Genomic DNA, 17980 nt, shown 5'->3' on the forward strand with positions numbered 1-17980 from the left:
TGTGAACACCGAACAGAGCATCAGGGGCTACTGTCTATGCGGTAATATTTTTCCTATATTTCAAATACTTACCTCAAAGCTTGATAGAAGGCTGGCACAGGCTTCAGTCAGTCCGCTCTTGGCAGACTGAACCTTCTGGAGCACCGCACTCATAATAGTGCGGTGCTCTTCGTTGATGGAAGCGCTGCGAAGCGCTCCCAGCAGATTGTCCGGTGCCCCTAGATGGGCAGAGGTCACCGGCACAGGCGTCTTGCCCCTTTTGGAAGGAGGCCGCCTGCCCGAGTCCAGAACCACTGGGGGTTCCGGCATGGTGTTCGGCTGAGGGCCGAACTCGGAGCCCTCGGGAGCCTTACTCCCTCTGCTCCTGGAGTCCGGAAGGTCGCCTTGAGGCGCCTCCAGGATTGTCTACCCTCGACCTGGTGCCTCTTGAGAGAATACCTCGGCATTGTCTGTAGGGCACGGGGAGGTGGCGGTCGGAAGTGGATCGCTATCCATATCCGACGAGTCCAAGGAGCCGCCCGACGAAGATTCGTCGATACGGGCTTGGGTCGGTCTACATAATCACATTCGGCGTTAGGAGAAGCAGTGTGACGAAGGTATGCTATGATTTACTCTGGTATCCGAATACTTACGACTTCGCCAGGGGCTTGGCCCTGAGTAGCCACTTGTCTTCGCCTTAGGCGGCGGTGGTGGAGTAGTCCGGAAGGAGGGTTCTCCCCTTCTTGGACCCTTCGCCCCCCCGTCGGGGCGGCCTTCCTTTTCTTGTCTCCCCGACTGAAGGGGGAGCATCTTCATCTTCCTCCTCGTCTTCGGGGGAGGAGTGCGTCGCGGAGTTATCGGACGATGAGTTTGATAACACATGGCGTTGGGAACTCTTTTGGGTTCCCTTGGCCTTCTTGGTCTTCTCCGGCACCTTGTAAGGAGCCGGAGTCAGCATCTCCATCAGGAGAGCGTCCGCAGTGTCTTCGGGCAGAGGGGCTGGATAGTTAATCTACCCCAACGTCTCCACCCAGTCCTGTCAAAGGCATGGAGCTCAGACCCCGCACATGGTTAAGCTAGGGGAAATAAATATCCTACTGGATGTATAGAACTCACCGAATGCGCTAGGCGCTTCGCGCTTAGCCCGCGGTCCACGGTGAGAGAGGGAGGGACCTCGGCTCCTTTGAATAGCACCCTCAGACGTCCTTGTGCATCGTTTCGAAGAGCTCACTCAGAGTCTGGTGCTGGGCCGGGTCAAACTCCCACAAGTTGAAATCCCGTTGTTGACACGGGAGGATCCGGCGGATGAGCATGACCTGGACTATGCTGACAAGCTTGAGCTTCTTGCTTGCCATATTCCGGATATATTTCTGGAGTCCGTCTAGCTCCACTAATGAACCCCAGGATAGGCGCTTAGCTCAAAACTCAGGGGCCACCACCCAGTTGGTGTCGCGCTGCTCGGTGTTGTAGAACCACGCCGATTGCCACCCCTTTATGGTCTCCACGAAGGAGCCTTCAAGCGATGTAACATTGGGCATCTTGCCCACCATGGCTCCGCCGCATTCCGCTTGTTGGCCTCCCACCACCTTCGGCTTGATATTGAAGGTCTTTAACCACAGGCTGAAGTGGGGCCGGATGCGGAGGAAAGCCTCACACACGATGATGGACGCCGAAATGTTGAGGATGAAGTTCGGGGCCAGATCATGGAAGTCCAGCCCGTAGTAGAACATGAGACCACGGACGAATGGACGGAGGGGAAACCCCAGTCCGCGGAGGAAGTGGTGGAGGAAAACTACCCTCTCGTGAGGTTCCGGGGTAGGAACGATCTACCCCGCAGCAGGCAGCCGATGCGCAATATTCGCGGCTAATTATCCGGCTCCGCGCAGCTTCTTGATGTGTCCCTCCGTAACGGAGGAAGCCATCCATTTGCCTCCCGCTCCGGACATGTTTGGAGAAGGTTGAGGGGAAGGATGTGGACTTGGGCGTTGGAGCTCGAGTGCGCAAGAACGGATGAGCAAGGAGGAAGAAGGCGTGGGTAGAGAAAGTTTAAACCATATCCCTTTATAAGGGCGGCCGAAACTATGCGCCCCCACTAGCCTGGTAAAACTCGCTTATCCCCCAAGCGTCGTAATTGGTGGCGTGGTTGGGTTACCCAGACCCGTATTGATGAGAATCCCGTAATAAGGGGGACACGATCTCTGCGTTGACAAGACGTGTCAAGAAACTGCCTCGCGTTATGTGCGGGGCTGGTTAATGAAAAACAGTTCGAATAATCACCGAGCCATGGCATGATGTCATGTTGCCAAAACATCTCAGCAGATTAGATTTGCGGAAATATTATTCTCTCTATGGTGGTATGTGGAACTTATTTTGCAAGGTCGGACACTATCCTTGTATTCAAATTTTTCCGTGGTGTATTCGGAGGAGGAACCCGCCTTGCAATGCCGAAGACAACACTGCACGCCGGACTCGTCATCATTGAAGCCTGGTTCAAGGGCTACTGAGGGAGTCCTAGATTAGGGGGTCTCCGGACAGCCGGACTATATCCTTTGGCCGGACTGTTGGACTATGAAGATACAAGATTGAAGACTTCGTCTCGTGTCCAGATGGGACTCTACATGGCGTGGAAGGCAAGCTAGGCAGTACGGATATGGATATCTCCTCCTTTGTAACCGACCTTGTGTAACCCTAGCCTCCTCCGGTGTCTATATAAACCGGAGGGTTTTAGTCCGTAGGACAACATACAATCATACCATAGGCTAGCTTCTAGGGTTTAGCCTCTCCGATCTCGTGGTAGATCAACTCTTGTAATACTCATATCATCAAGAATATATCAAGAAAGACGTAGGGTTTTACCTCCATCAAGAGGGCCCGAACCTGCGTAAAACATCGTGTCCCCTGCCTCCTGTTACCGTCCGCCTTAGACGCACAGTTCGGGACCCCCTACCCAAGATCCACCAGTTTTGACAGCAACAGTTATGTTTGTTAGGGAACGCAATATTTCAAAAAATTTACCTACGATCATGCAAGATCTCTCTAGGAGATTCATAGCAAAGAGAGGGGGAGAGTGTGTTAACGTACCCTCATAGACCGAAAGTGGAAGCGTTTAGTAACGCGGTTGATGTAGTCGAACGTCTTCGTGATCCAACCGATCAAGTACCGAACGCACGGCACCTCCGCGATCTGCACACGTTTAGCTCGGTGACGTCCCTCGAACTCTAGATCCAGCTGAGGCCGAGGGAGAGTTTCGTCATCACGATGGCGTGGTGACGGTGATGATGAAGTTACCGACGCAGGGCTTCGCCTAAGCACTACGACAATATGATCGAGGTGTAAGACTGTGGAGGGGGGCACCGCACACGGCTAAAGATCAACTTGTGTGTCTATGGGGTTCCCCCTCCCCCGTATATAAAGGAGGGGAGGAGGAGGAGGGCCGGCCTCAAGGGCACGCCCAAAGGGTTCCCCCCTCCCCCGTACGAGTAGGTTTCCCCCTTTCCTAGTCCATGTAGGAGAAGAAGGAAGGAGAGGGAGAGGGGGAAGGAAAGAGGGGGCGCCGCCCCCTCCTAGTCCAATTCGGACCAGCCCATGGGGGGTGCGCTGCCTCCCCTTGTGTCCTTTCTCTCCATTCCACTAAAGCCCAACATGACCAAATACTTCCCCGGTGAATTCTCGTAACTCCCCGGTTCTCCGAAAAATATCCGAATCACTCAGAAGCTTTACGATGTCTGAATAGAGTCTTCCAATATATGAATCTTTACGTCTCAACCATTTCAAGACTCCTCGTCATGTCCGTGATCTCCTCCGGGACTCCGAACAAACTTCGGTCATCAAATCACATAACTCATAATACAAATCATCATGGAACGTTAAGCGTGCGGACCCTACGGGTTCGAGAACTATGTAGACATGACCGAGACACATCTCTGGTCAATAACCAATAGCGGAACCTGGATGCTCATATTGGCTCCTACATATTCTACAAAGTTCTTTATCGATCAAACTGCATAACAACATATGTTGCTCCCTTTGTCATCGGTATGTTACTTGCCAGAGATTCGATCGTCGGTATCATCATACCTAGTTCAATCTCGTCACCGAAAAGTCTCTTTACTCGTTCCGTAATGCATCATCCTGCAACTAACTCATTAGTCACATTGCTTGCAAGGCTTATAGTGATGTGCATTACCGAGAGGGCCCAGAGATACCTCTCCGAGAATCGGAGTGACAAATCCTAATCTCGAACTATGCCAACTCAACAAACACCATCGGAGACACCTGTAGAGCATCTTTATAATCACCCAGTTACGCTGTGACGTTTGATAGCGCACTAAGTGTTCCTCCAGTATTCGGGAGTTGCATAATCTCATAGTCATAGGAACATGTATAAGTCATGAAGAAAGCAATAGCAATAAACTGAACGATCATAGTGTTAAGCTAATGGATGGGTCTAGTCCATCACATCATTCTCCAATGATGTGATCCCGTTCATCAAATGACAACACATGTCCATGGCTAGGAAACTTAACCATCTTTGATTAACGAGCTAGTCATGTAGAGGCATACTAGGGACACTCTGTTTGTCTATATATTCACACATGTACTAAGTTTCTGATTAATACAATTCTAGCATAAATAATAAACATTTATCATGATATAAGGAAATCTAAATAACAACTTTATTATTGCCTCTAGGGCATATTTCCTTCAGTCTCCCACTTACACTGGAGTCAATAATCTAGTTCACATAGTCATGTGATTTCACACCAATAGTTCACATCTTCATGTGATTAGTTCCCATCTTCATGTAACTAATACCCAAAGGGTTTACTAGAGTCAATAATCTAGTTCACATCGCTATGTCATTAACACCCAAAGAGTGATCATATTTTGCTTGTGAGAGAAGTTTAGTCTACGGGTCTGCCACATTCAGAGCCGTATGTATTTTGCAAATTTTCTATGTCTACAATGCTCTGCACGAAGCTACTCTAGCTACGTGCTCCCACTTTCAATATGTATCTAGATCGAGACTTAGAGTCATCTAGATCGGTGTCAAAAGCTTACATCGACATAACTCTTTATGATGAACTCTTTTATTACCTCCATAACCGAGTAATATTTCCTTAGTCCTCTAAGGATAATTTTGACCGCTGTCAAGTGATCTACTCCTAGATCATTATTGTACTCCCTTGCCAAAATCATGCTAAGGTATATAATAGGTATTGTACACAACATATCATACTTTATAGAACCTATGTCTGAGGTATAGGGAATGACTTGCATTCTCTTTCTATTTTCTGCTGTGGTCGGGTTTTGAGTCTTACTCAACTTCGCACCTTGCAACACAGGCAAGAACTCCTTCTTTGACTGTTCCATTTTGAACTAATTCCAAATCTTATCAAGGTATGTACTCATTGGGAAAACTTACCAAGTGTCTTCATCTATCTCTGTACATCTTGGTGCTCAATGTGTAAGCACCTTCATCGAGGTATTTCTTTGAAAAACTCCTTTATGCTTTCCAGAAAATTCTACATCATTTCCCATCAACAATATGTCATTTACATATACTTATCAGAAAGGTTGTAGTGCTCCCACTCACTTTCTTGTAAATACAGGCTTCTCCAAAAGTATGTATAAAACCATATGCTTTGATCACACTATCAAAGCGTATATTCCAACTCCGAGAGGCTTGCACCAGTCCATAAATGGATCACTGGAGCTTACTCACTTTGTTAGCACCTTTAGGATCGACAAAACCTTCTGGTTGCATCATATACAACTCTTCTTCAAAAATCCATTAAGGAATATAGTTTTGACATCAATTTGCTAGATTTCATAAAGTGCGGCAACTGCTAACATGATTCATACAGACTTTTAAGAATCGATGCGAGTGAGAAAATCTCATTGTAGTCAACACTTTGAACTTGTCGAAAACCTTTTGCAACAATTCAAGCTTTGTAGTTAGTAACACTACTATCAGCGTCCATCTTCCTCTTGAAGATCCATTTATTCTCAATGGCTCACCGATCATCGGGCAAGTCAATCAAAGTCCATACTTTGTTCTTTATACATGGATCCCATCTCAGATTTCATGGCCTCAAGCCATTTTGCGGAATCTGGGCTCATCATCGCTTCCTCATGGTTCGTAGGTTCGTCATTGTGACGCCCCCGATTTGACCGTACACTAATCATACACGCAAATGTGTATGATCAAGATCAAGGACTCACGGGAAGATATCACAACACAACTCTAGACACATGTTAAAATAATACAAGCTTTATATTACAAGCCAGGGGCCTCGAGGGCTCGAATACATAAGCTCGAATACACAAGAGTCAGCGAACACAATAATACCTGAGTACAGACATAAGATAAACAAGTTTGCCTTAAGGAGGCTAGCAAAAAAGTAGCAACGATCGAAAAGGCAATGCCTCCTACCTAGGAACTCCTAACTACTCCTCGAAGTCGAAATCCACGTAGAATCATCCTCGGGATCCACTGGCTCCTGGACTCCATCATATGATCGCAATAATCGGGAAAAGGGGGGAAAAGAAATATCAAAGCAACCATGAGTACTCATCCAAAGTACTCGCAAGCAAGGATCTAAACTACATATGCATTGGTATCAATGAAATCGGTAGTATCTGTGGACTGAACTGCAGAATGCTATAATAAGAGGGGGATAGCTAGTCCTATCAAAGACTACGCTTCTGGCAGCCTCCATATTGAAGCAGTAGATGAGAGTAGATGGTAAGTTAATATCATCGTATAGCATAATCCTACCCGGCGATCCTCTCCTCGTCGCCCTGTGAGAGCGTGATCACCGGGTTGTATCTGGCACTTGGAAGGGTGTGTTTTATTAAGTATCCGGTTCTAGTTGTCATAAGGTCAAGGTACAACTCCTGGTCGTCCTTTTACCGAGGGAGACGGCTATTCGAATAGATAAACTTCCCTGCAGGGGTGCACCACCTTTCCCAACACGCTCGATCCCCTTTGGTTGGACACACTTTCCTGGGTCATGCCCGGCCTCAGAAAATCGACACATCGTAGCCCTACCTAGGCACAACAGAGAGGTCAGCACGCCAGTCTAAATCCTATGCGCGCAGGGGTCTGGGACCGTCGCCCATTGCACACTTGCACATTGCGTACGCGACCGGTGAGTAGAGCTAGTAACCTCGATTACAACGGAAGTTGCGTTACGCGGTGCTACCCGGCGCTCGCCGCTCATTCGCTGATGTCAAGAAGGCTTCGGCTGATACCACAATGTCGAGTGCCCATAATTGTTCCCGCGTAGTTGGTTAGTGCGTATAGGCCAGTGGCCAGACTCAGATCAAATACCAAGATCTCGTTAAGCGTGTTAATTGATGTAACCTCGGATCCTGACCAGGGCCAGGCCCACCTCTCTCCTAGGTGGTCTCAACCTACCCTGTCGCTCCGCCACCAAGATCCACTCAGAGGGCCGTCGGGACAAATGTCCTTTCAGCCCCCAATCCATGAATCACTCGCGGGTACTCTATGAGTGGACACGACTTTTGTCACCACATGTATCATATATAATGTATATAAGTAATATACCCATGATCACGGCCCGATATTATAGCATGGCAGACGGACAAGAATGTAGGGCCACTGATGGAATACTAGCATCCTAACTAAGCATTTAGGATTGCACGTAAAGGTAACAACAGTAGTAGCAAGGACAAGATATGCATCAGAATAGGATTAGGGAAAGCAGTAACATGCTACACTACTCTATTGCAAGAAGTAGAGAGAAGGAATAGGTGATATCGGGTTGATCAAGGGGGGGGAGCTTACCTGGTTGCTCTAGCAAGAAGGAGGAGGAGTCATCGATGTAGTCGATCACGGGGGTATTGGCAGCGGTCTCGGGGTTTACTGGAAAGAAGTAACGGAGGGGGACCACAATAAATAACAGAGCAATCAAAGCATCACAAAGCATAACATGGCAATACGCGCTGCCAGGGGTGATCTAACGCAGGGATAGGTGATACCGGCGAAGGGGGAAAACATACGGGAAAGCATTCCCGGTGTTAGGCATTTTCGGACAAATGGAACGAAGGGGGATGGTTGCATGTTCACTGTGCTAGGGACGTGGGGTAGACGAATGGAGAGTGTATTCAGATTAGTCTGGAAATTCTCAGCAACTTGCATGTACAAAGTTTTTTCATTCGAGTTACAGATTAATATATATGAATTTCCAAACTTTTTGCAATATTCCGGATTTTATTTAATTCTTTAATTCGAGTTGACCAAGTCAACTTGACTGGTCAAATGTAAAATAGTGCAGGAGGTCCCACATGGCATAGACTATAACTAAACAAGTAATTAAAAAAACTAACCTAATTAGATGGACCCACCTGTCATCTGTAAATAAACTACTTAACATAAATTAGCACTAACACACACAACACGCATACACCTACTCGGCCATGGCCAGGGCCAGCCACACACTCAACACACACAGCACGCACACGCCACACACACATCACACACACACCTGCACACACACTCAGGCACAGACATACTGACCACACACACACACACATTGCATGCTCACAGCACACACGCACTCTCATCCAGTCGTGGCTAGCACCGGAGTAGCGGCGGCGGCGGACAACAATGGCAGCGCCAGGCGCAGCAGTAAGCAGCGGCAACTAAGAAGGGAGAAGAGTAGCAGCAGGAGCAGACGGGGTGCGCGTGGCTGCAGCAATAGGCGGGTAGCAAGGCAGCGGCAGCGGACGTGAGTGCGGACGGGCACAGCTGGACGCGGGTAGGCGTGCGGGAGAGCAAGGCCACGGGTAGGCATGGACGCGGTGAGCGCGCGACCACGGCGACCTTCGGCTACGGCGGAACGGCGACAAAACGGATGGGAAACAAGGGGAATGGAAGTGGCGCTCACAAGGGGAGGCGGAGGATGCGGCCGACATGGTGGATGAGCTCCAGTGAGGTAGATCGGGCGCGGAGTAGCGGTAGCCGTAAGAGAAGAAGAAGCGTCGTTCCCGGCGATGCAGTGCTTCCCTGCTTGAAACGGGAGCACTAGGCGAAGGAGACGTCGATGGTGCAGCTCCTCGGCATCTTTTCATTCATCGGGGAAGTCTATGGCCGCGACGATGATTATGAGCATGGCGAGTAGCTCTCGGACGAGCTTCCAAAATGAAAAGAGAGAGAGAGAGGCAGAAGGATGTAGGGCTAGGGTTTGCATCTACTGGGTCGGGGTAGCCTTATCCTTCCCGGGAGTCGCTAGATGATCAACACGGCGGCAGCAAAGGCCATGGCCGGCGTAGATGCACGCCACGCACATGCTAGAGCATCCACTGTACATGAGGTCAAGGAAAATTCGTTGATGGGCTGGCCCATACTAATATAGCACTAGGGCCCAAGATCATAGTAGATCCACGCTGTTTTCTTCTTCTTTCCTGCTTTGCATTTTTGCTCGGTTTTGCATTTATTTATAGCACCAGATGAATTTTGTTCAACATGAAAGTTGTCACGTAAATAGTCGTCATTATTTTGGAGAGGCCCAGAAAGTTTCAAGTCAATTGCAAAAGCATAAACATTTGTTTACTTTGAAATGGTTATTTCTATTGTTTTTGGATCACTTTATATTTTTCTAGGAATTACGAGGTGAGTCAACTGATGTTGGCTCAACATGAAAAATGATCGGGGAAGTTTTAGAATAATGCAAACATTTTAGTTTTACTGTTTGAAAAAAATATTATTTTGACTTGCAATTTAAATTTGATTTTCACTTTGATTTTCTCAAGTGGCAATTTGGCTTAGTTAAACATGATCACATGGCACCATTAGTGTGAGGTCACCGTAGCATGATTCTCGGGGTGTTACAAATCTCCTCCACTACAAGAAATCTCGTCCCGAGATTTAAGAGGTAGAGTTAAGGGGAAAGACTCGGTTATGAAGGTCTAACAAAACTTCTCAATCTTGGTTGCTCTTCTCGAAGAAGTTTATCCCTCTTTGGTGATGTCTTTATTTCTCTGCTCTAGGTCATCATGATGAAGTCGTCACCCTTTCTTCGGGAACTCCATCGTACTTACGAAAGGATAAGAAGGGAAAACCCATTAGGACGAATTTTAACAAGATTGAGCATCATACGGTTAACTCAGGGGATGAGGCATAAAGTATCTCTTGATTTGATTACATGAAACACATCGAGAGCATTATGAGAGGGTACGAAAGTTTGAAACGGGTAAGCATTCGTTAGAAGCCTGAAGTAGAGTGTGAAAAAGGGTTCAGAGCGACAAGAATAAGTATTGCTTCTGATACCGGAATAGATCACTAGGAAGGGGGGTGGGTCCGTGAATTACATACAAAACCAAGCGCAAGGGATAACTTTGAAACAGGGATGTACAAGAGAGTCAGGTTTCGATCCTATGGAAGTGTGGGTTATGGGCCCACCATGTGGGTTGAAGCAAGAGGGGTGGCGACATCTTGCGTGGTCATGATAGCAAGGCATGTCAGGGAATAGCCTGTCAGTTATGACAGCAACAACGTCGGTACCAAGGGCGAGGGACGAAGAGAACCATTTTCCTGCGTGTTGAAATGAGCCGGAACTATAGGCAAAGTTCTCGTCCATCGGTGGTTACCGGAATACCATCAACAAAAGCAACAGGGTCTTACTGACACGGTTATACACCAAGGTGTTTACATAAGCAGAAGAATATTACTGCTTAGATCATATAGATCACCAGAAAGGTTAAACAAAACAATGGAAAGGAAAAGGTGATCATCAGATTAAATAGAACAATGGAAAGGAAAATGTGTTTAAACACATATTTCAGGGGTATATCCTTCCCAAGGACAAGCAGAGCATGATATCCATGACAGGATATAACGTAGAAAAGCCTTTAGGAAAGGGGGAAGAAATTTCACGACATTACCCATACAACGGTGTTTGGATAATTGATAGAGAATTTAGCATTGTGCTTCAAATGCTCTTATTGATGATCGGAGTAGCACAGACAGGCTTCGAGATAGATTTGACATGGTCATTCGGTAAAGATCAGGCTATGGATACACAAAGGATCCACCAGGAACAACTTATAGAATAACTCTTACAATTTCCTCATGGAAGAATGACTGACCTTGCCAAAAAGCAAGCTATAACAATAGGTCCTCCGGCTAGGTGTGCCAGGCATGACATCACCTTACCGGGTCATATAAAGACCAATGTCATAACTCTTTGAAATATGTTCCAACCATCACATCTAACCGAGATTCAGATCTAATTGGTGTCAGGATACCTCAGACTCGGGGTGCATGACAAGAAACGATGCAACACAAATTAACGAGATGACATTGTAAGATTCTCGGGAAATGAACTATGGAAGCGAATTCCAAAACAATAGTTCATCATTAAACCAAGGAGAGGATGAGGAGGTGGCTGATGGACTCATCGACAATTCATCAAGATTTCCAAAAAGATGGATTTCCACAATTATGTGAACAAGGACATAACATTTGTCAGATCAAATGGTATAATGACATATGCTCGACAAAAACACACACAATTAAACATTGAATGAAAGTGCCCTAGAAATATGGACCAAGTAGGATGATCAAAGTTAGAATGGTGATTCGATAACCAAAAGACTTAGAATGAAACTATCATCCATTCACTTCAAAACAATAGGGTTGCTAGAAGTTTTGAATTCACACATCATAGTTTAGTTGTCGGTAGTCCGGTTAGAACAACACGGGGACCAAGATATGAACGGAGATGGCGAGAAGTATTACTATATCAAGAATTCTTAAGAGGTGGTGAAATTCTCACAATATTTTGACATAAAAGATGGTAATACTCCAAGGTAGGACAAAACATAAGTTGGATAGCAAGGAACTCAAGGTACAACACAAACCATGAACCAGTTTTGTGTTGCGGAAATGCAAGAATGTTGTCGATGTTAACACAATCATCATGGGGGAAAGGATGATATCTCTCATCATGAATTCGATTGATATCTTGTAAACTCTCAGAATGTTGATGATGATCACGACATAATTGTCGAGAGATTTCATGAAGGTGTAATCGATCGACGACGACATCAAGTCAAGGAATGATGAAGCGAAAGGTTATTGGAACAACGGGTACATCACAAACTCGGAATCAAGATTTTTGTTCTAGGCGAAACGATACTACGAGGAAAGTTGATGTAAGCTTAGCTCATCGTCAAAAATTCTGCTCCGGGAAGGACCAGGTAGCACAGTTAAAAAGTTGCACGATAATGATATAGCTGATCAGGCTAGGAATGATTTGAAGGATTATTAAACTCGTAAGAAACAAAAATTACTTAGAGTTATTGAATCAAAGTGCAGAATCGATTCACTTATCGGTGTTCTTGAGTGACTAATAACTCAGAACCCGGAGGAAATCTGAAAATGGTGAAAAGCAATACAAGATGAAGACTCATAGGAAGCAACACAGTTCTTTGCTATTCTCGAGATACCGGAGGGTAATACTCGAAGGGAGATTGAAAATAGGGGTTGCGGAAATGTATTGATCTACAGAAGAAAAGTACTTTAACTTGTCTGAGAAATGGAATCAAGCAGAAAATATGATCGGAACCACTATTGTAAAGGATCAATTCACAGATACCAAATGATATTTTATCAAGGAATAGTTATTATTACAAGAATCTTCCATGATAGGATCTACCTCGTGTCGATGGGCATGAACACAAAGTTCAAGGTCGACTCCCACTTATCCAATGCATAACCTTTCATTCACTTCTTGTTTTCGACGAAGTTATAGTGTTGAAATCTTAGCTGGCATAACACTAGTAGAGTATGACCCACAGTAGTTTCCGGGTTCACAAAGATTACAAAAGGCATAAGTCCATCCCATCAGGGCATCTTAGGAACGTATACCACAAACTTCAGGGGTAAATAACTCAAGCTCGGAAGCAGAGCATGGTTGACAAAAGTAGAGGATACCATTTACCAAAGGCATTATATATCAGGGGAAGAACTCATAAGGTTATTGGATATGAAGGACACTGTCGAATAATAACCAAGAAATTGGACTCACGGACCACAAGGAATCTGATGTGAGTATCGATACTCAACCAGAAGAAAAAAGAATGCAAAAGCATCAGATTATAGAAACAACTGCCTAATTGAAAGCTCAAATGCAAATGAATTATGATTTCCAAATCAAGGGATCGGAAGCAAACGCTCTGATTAAGAATGGATAAGTTGAATATACTTAGGGGAACATTCTATGACAACTTGATTGGTCGAGGACCATGTATTGTTCAAAATGACATTTGAGCCAGAAGGATGAATTCTAGGATTTCACAGAGGATTGCGAGCAATCGCAACATACTGAATCAACCGACTCAAAATGATTATGAAAAAGGATCCCAATAAGATTACCAGACTTATGGGATTAACCATAGTGCAAGCAAGCAAGAATTTCACGAGCAATAGGCTGCTGAGGATCTTCGGAAGACCAAATGGTATTTCAAAGACTTTTGTGAAATACATGAATCAAATGGGGATGAGCGGATACTCGATAAGTGCGAGAAATTATCCGTAGGGGTATTCAGGTGACAAAGAAATGCAAGGCAATAGGCACAAGTATTCTGGGAACAATAGGGAGAATTTCTGGGTATCTTGTAATAACAAGATCAATTGGGAATAATTGTATGAATGGCAAGTGTACGTAGTTATCCATGGGTGTTTATCGATGGAAGGGAATTGCAAAAGCGTTGTCACAAAGTCTCGAGAGAACATCATAGAGTATCTTCTAGATCTTCTAGTGTAGCAGGCGATCATCTATAACAAGGGGCTCTCTGGGTGGATGTGGTCACGAGACCCTAATGTTAGAGTTAGTAATTTCATTTAAACCCGAATAGAAGAGAGATCAGAGTCCCAGAGTATAGACTAGGAATAAAAGATCATAATACCACCCAAATGGTGACGTGGGCCCGTAAGCCACACAGCCATGTTAGTAAAAGTTTTTCAATGACTAGACTCAACTTCGCCCAAGGAGTTGGAAGGGGGATTCCTACAGGCAGTCAGCTCTGATACCAACTTGTGACGCCCTAGATTTGACTGTACACTAATCATACACGCAAATGTGTACGATCAAGATCAAGGACTCACGGGAAGATATCACAACACAACTCTAGACTCAAATTAAAATAATACAAGCTTTATATTACAAGCCAAGGGCCTCGAGGGCTCGAATACATAAGCTCGAATACACAAGAGTCAGCGGACGCAATAATATCTGAGTACAGACATAAGCTAAACAAGTTTGCCTTAAGGAGGCTAGTACAAAAGTAGCAATGATCGAAAAGGCAAGGCCTCCTGCCTGGGACCTCCTAACTACTCCTCGAAGACGAACTCCATGTACAATCATCCTCGGGATCCTCTGGCTCCTGGACTCCATCATGTGATCGCAATAACCGGGAAAAGAGGGGAAAAGAAATAGCAAAGAAACCGTGAGTACTCATCCAAAGTACTCGCAAGCAAGGATCTACACTACATTTGCATTGGTATCAATGAAATGGTAGTATATGTGGACTGAACTGCAGAATGCCAGAATAAGAGGGGGATAGCTAGTCCTATCGAAGACTACACTTCTGGAAGCCTCCATCTTGAAGCAGCAGATGACAGTAGATGGTAAGTTAATATCATCGTATAGCATAATCCTACCTGGCGATCCTCTCCTCGTCGCCCTGTGTGTAGCGACCTGACCCGAATGGATCAAGTCTCTGCGCTTAAGTGTCAACCCTGGATCGGTATGCTGACACACACAGTACTCGAAGGATTTATAACAGAGGTAAATCACATGTATAAAGTAACGTAAATACTATTACCTCAATCCATATAGCGGAAGCAACAAGGTTGTGGATTCCCATCAACACCAACGGCAAAGTTGAGTGTAGAAATCGTAACCCTAACGTATCACTTACTCGTCGTAAGATAATCCTGCAACATGAGACGTTGCAGCCCGAAACGGGTCAGTACATTGAATGTATTGGCAAATTCACACCATAGAGAAAATGATGAACAATGGCTATCACTATATGCATATATGGCTGGTGGAAAAGCTCTATGGTTATAAGGTTTTTGCGTAAAGCCAATTTTTCCCTACTGCAAAGGAATAAATTTATTTAACTATCATGGTGGTTGTTGAACATTGAGAATGGTTGACAGCATTCTCAATCCCAATTAAGTAACATCATTAAAACCCAACAATATTCATTTAAAGTAACGTGATGAGATCAACAGGATAATCCAAGAACTAGATACTCAAGATGTCCATAACCGGGGACACGGCTAATCATGATTAGTTTGTACACTCTGCAGAGGTTTGCGCACTTTTCCCCACAAGACTCGATCGCCTCCGTTTGGTTTCTCGCACTACATGGTGTTTGAGAAGACGGATGACCGAGACATAGTCTTTTAGAAGCGCTAGCACCTTACGATCGGGTAGACCGGTACACCTACATCCCCTACATCTGCTAGTCTACCACTGTAAGAGTTCGCACAACTTAGTCAACTATGCCAGAGCCCATAATGGCTTGTGGCTGCACACGGAAGTTACTAGCATGAATGATCTTATGATCCCTTTGAGCCTGGGTGGCGGTCCGAAAAAAACAGGCAAGTCCTGATAGACATCAGGTGCCTCAATCCACCCAGATGTGTGTTTAAGTTGCCACCTTAGATAAACCATTAAAATTATCAACTCACATCTGTCATGGATATCACTCACCCAATCCACGTCTACTAGCATAGCATGGCATAATAAGCAAACGCAGAAGTAACTCCCAAAGGTTTGATAATAAACAGGTAATAGGTACTACCTCATCTACTTCCCATCCCACAATTTAATTAGATGCTAATCATGCAATGTGTGAGGATTTGATCTAATGCAATAAAACTGGGTTGTAGAAAAAGGTATGATCAAAGTGTGAACTTGCCTGCAATGTTGATGAAGATGATTCGCACTCAAAATCTTGATAGATCTATTCGTCACACTCCGGTCAATCTATCGTAAACAAGCAATAGTAACCACACATAAGCAATCACTCAAAAGATCAGAAAGAACGAAGAAGACGATTCGGAGACATCAAAACCAATAAAATAACTCTTGCAACATAAAACAATTTCTAACAGTACCAAAATTATGTGAATTTGGCCTTATTAGAATGTTTAGGTCAAGAGCTTCGATTTGCAAAAAGAATCAACTCAAACGGAGCTACGAAACTCAAGTTATGATTAAACGAAGTTTGAATTCAAATCTGATCTAATTCAAATTTTAAACTTTTCAAAAACATGTTTGAATTAGATTACTGGATAGAGGAGATCATAACGAAGACGTGGGCGTTGGTTTCGTTGGATTTGGACTAACGAGTAAAAAGTAATGATCGTTTGAAGTTTAGGGACTAAACTATAAAGAAATCCTCACATATAGGTCCCTGGCCGAAAATAACAGAAAAAGAAAAAGACTAAAAGGTAAACGTTCGTTTTCTATACCTAACCAGCGAACGTTCTCTAAATAGATCAATCTAAAAAAAACTAAACCGTTTTTTTAATTGAAAACCGAACCCAAGAAAAAAAACCCGGCGAACCAGGCGGTTTTATTACCGGTTCGGCAGCGGGTCGTCGGCGGCAGCAGATCGGCGACGGCGGCTCTCCGGCGAGGGCGGCGCGGCTCCGGCGAGGGCAGCGCGGCGCAGGGCGGCGGAGGCAGCAGCTACGCGGGGCGGCGAGGGGCTAGGCGAGGCGCGGCTGCGGTGGAGGGCGACGGAGTGCGGCGGAGTAGCGGCTTCGACGGCGGAGTTCATCGGCGGCGGCGGCGGCTTCGCGATGCGGGCGGTGACGCGAGAGGAGAGAGAGAGGGGCGGCGGGGCCGGCGCATTTATAGGAGGCGGGGCGGCTCCGTGGCGTGGGCGAGGGGGCAGAGGGAGCCCGGCCTCGGCACGGACGCCAAGGTCGGCGGCGGCGTCGTGGCGGCTGCGGTCTCCCGCTCGGGTGGAGGGAGGCGGCTGGGGAGCTGGGCTGGGCCACGGCCTGGCAGGAGCTGGGCCGGCCCAGTCGGCGAGTGAGTTTTTTTTAAATAAACACAGACAAAGAAAGAAAGAAAAACAAAATAAAATAAAATATTATATAGGCATATAATATATCAAAATTTTCAGAAAAAGATTTTCTACAACATGGACATTTTTCTAGCATTAAATAAAATACACACAAATTCTAATAATTCAAAGAGTGCTACTGGTCTATTAAAATCCAACTAAAATCATTTTAAAAATACCAAATGATTTCAAATTAATTTTTCCCCAATTTTCTGTTGTAGGGAATGATGTTACCCTAATTTCCATATATTTTATTTTTGGAGAAAAATAATTTGAATAAAACTCAAATAAATCCAAATTGAAAATTAATTCCAAAAGGACTTGAAATTGACCCTTTGAAACTCCCAACTCATATTTCATAATTTGAAGAAGTCATTTTATCTTCTCTCGTGAAAATCATTGAGTTGCATAAAGTTTCTGAATTGGAAAATATTTCCCAATGGAATTCAAATATTTTTCAAATACCCTTTTCATTTTAATGGAAGAAGTCGTGTCATCTTCTCTCTAGGGTTTTGTGTTTGAAAAGAATTTGAATTCATGGAGATTAGAAAGCAAATATGAAAATTTGGGAAAGTCCTTTTATTCCCTCTCATTTAACTTTCAAAAAGTTTCGAATTTCACTCAATTTCACGCAATCAATCAAACAATCAATCAATTCTATCTATTTATTATAACATTCCAAAATTTAGAATTTTGGGATGTTACACTGTGAGAGAGCGATCACCGGGTTGTATCTAGCACTTGAAAGGGTGTGTTTTATTAAGTATCCAGTTCTAGTTGTCATAAGGTCAAGGTACAACTCCGGGCCATCCTTTTACTGAGGGACACAACTATTTGAATAGATAAACTTCCCTGCAGGGGTGCACTACATTTCCCAACA

General features: G+C 44.9%; 1 long non-coding RNA gene across 1 annotated transcript; it reads right to left on the reverse strand.

Moving 5' to 3' along the window:
- Nucleotides 1–6433: 6433 nt before the first annotated feature.
- Nucleotides 6434–9265, reverse strand: LOC125516314. The gene is made up of 3 exons (XR_007287343.1): nucleotides 8895–9265; nucleotides 7793–7870; nucleotides 6434–6482 (listed from the first exon to the last, which is right to left on the reverse strand). It is a non-coding gene; the product is annotated as an uncharacterized LOC125516314 (long non-coding RNA).
- Nucleotides 9266–17980: the final 8715 nt, after the last annotated feature.

The sequence above is a fragment of the Triticum urartu genome, chromosome 6 (assembly GCF_003073215.2).
Source record: "Triticum urartu cultivar G1812 chromosome 6, Tu2.1, whole genome shotgun sequence".
Taxonomy (NCBI): Eukaryota; Viridiplantae; Streptophyta; class Magnoliopsida; order Poales; family Poaceae; genus Triticum; species Triticum urartu.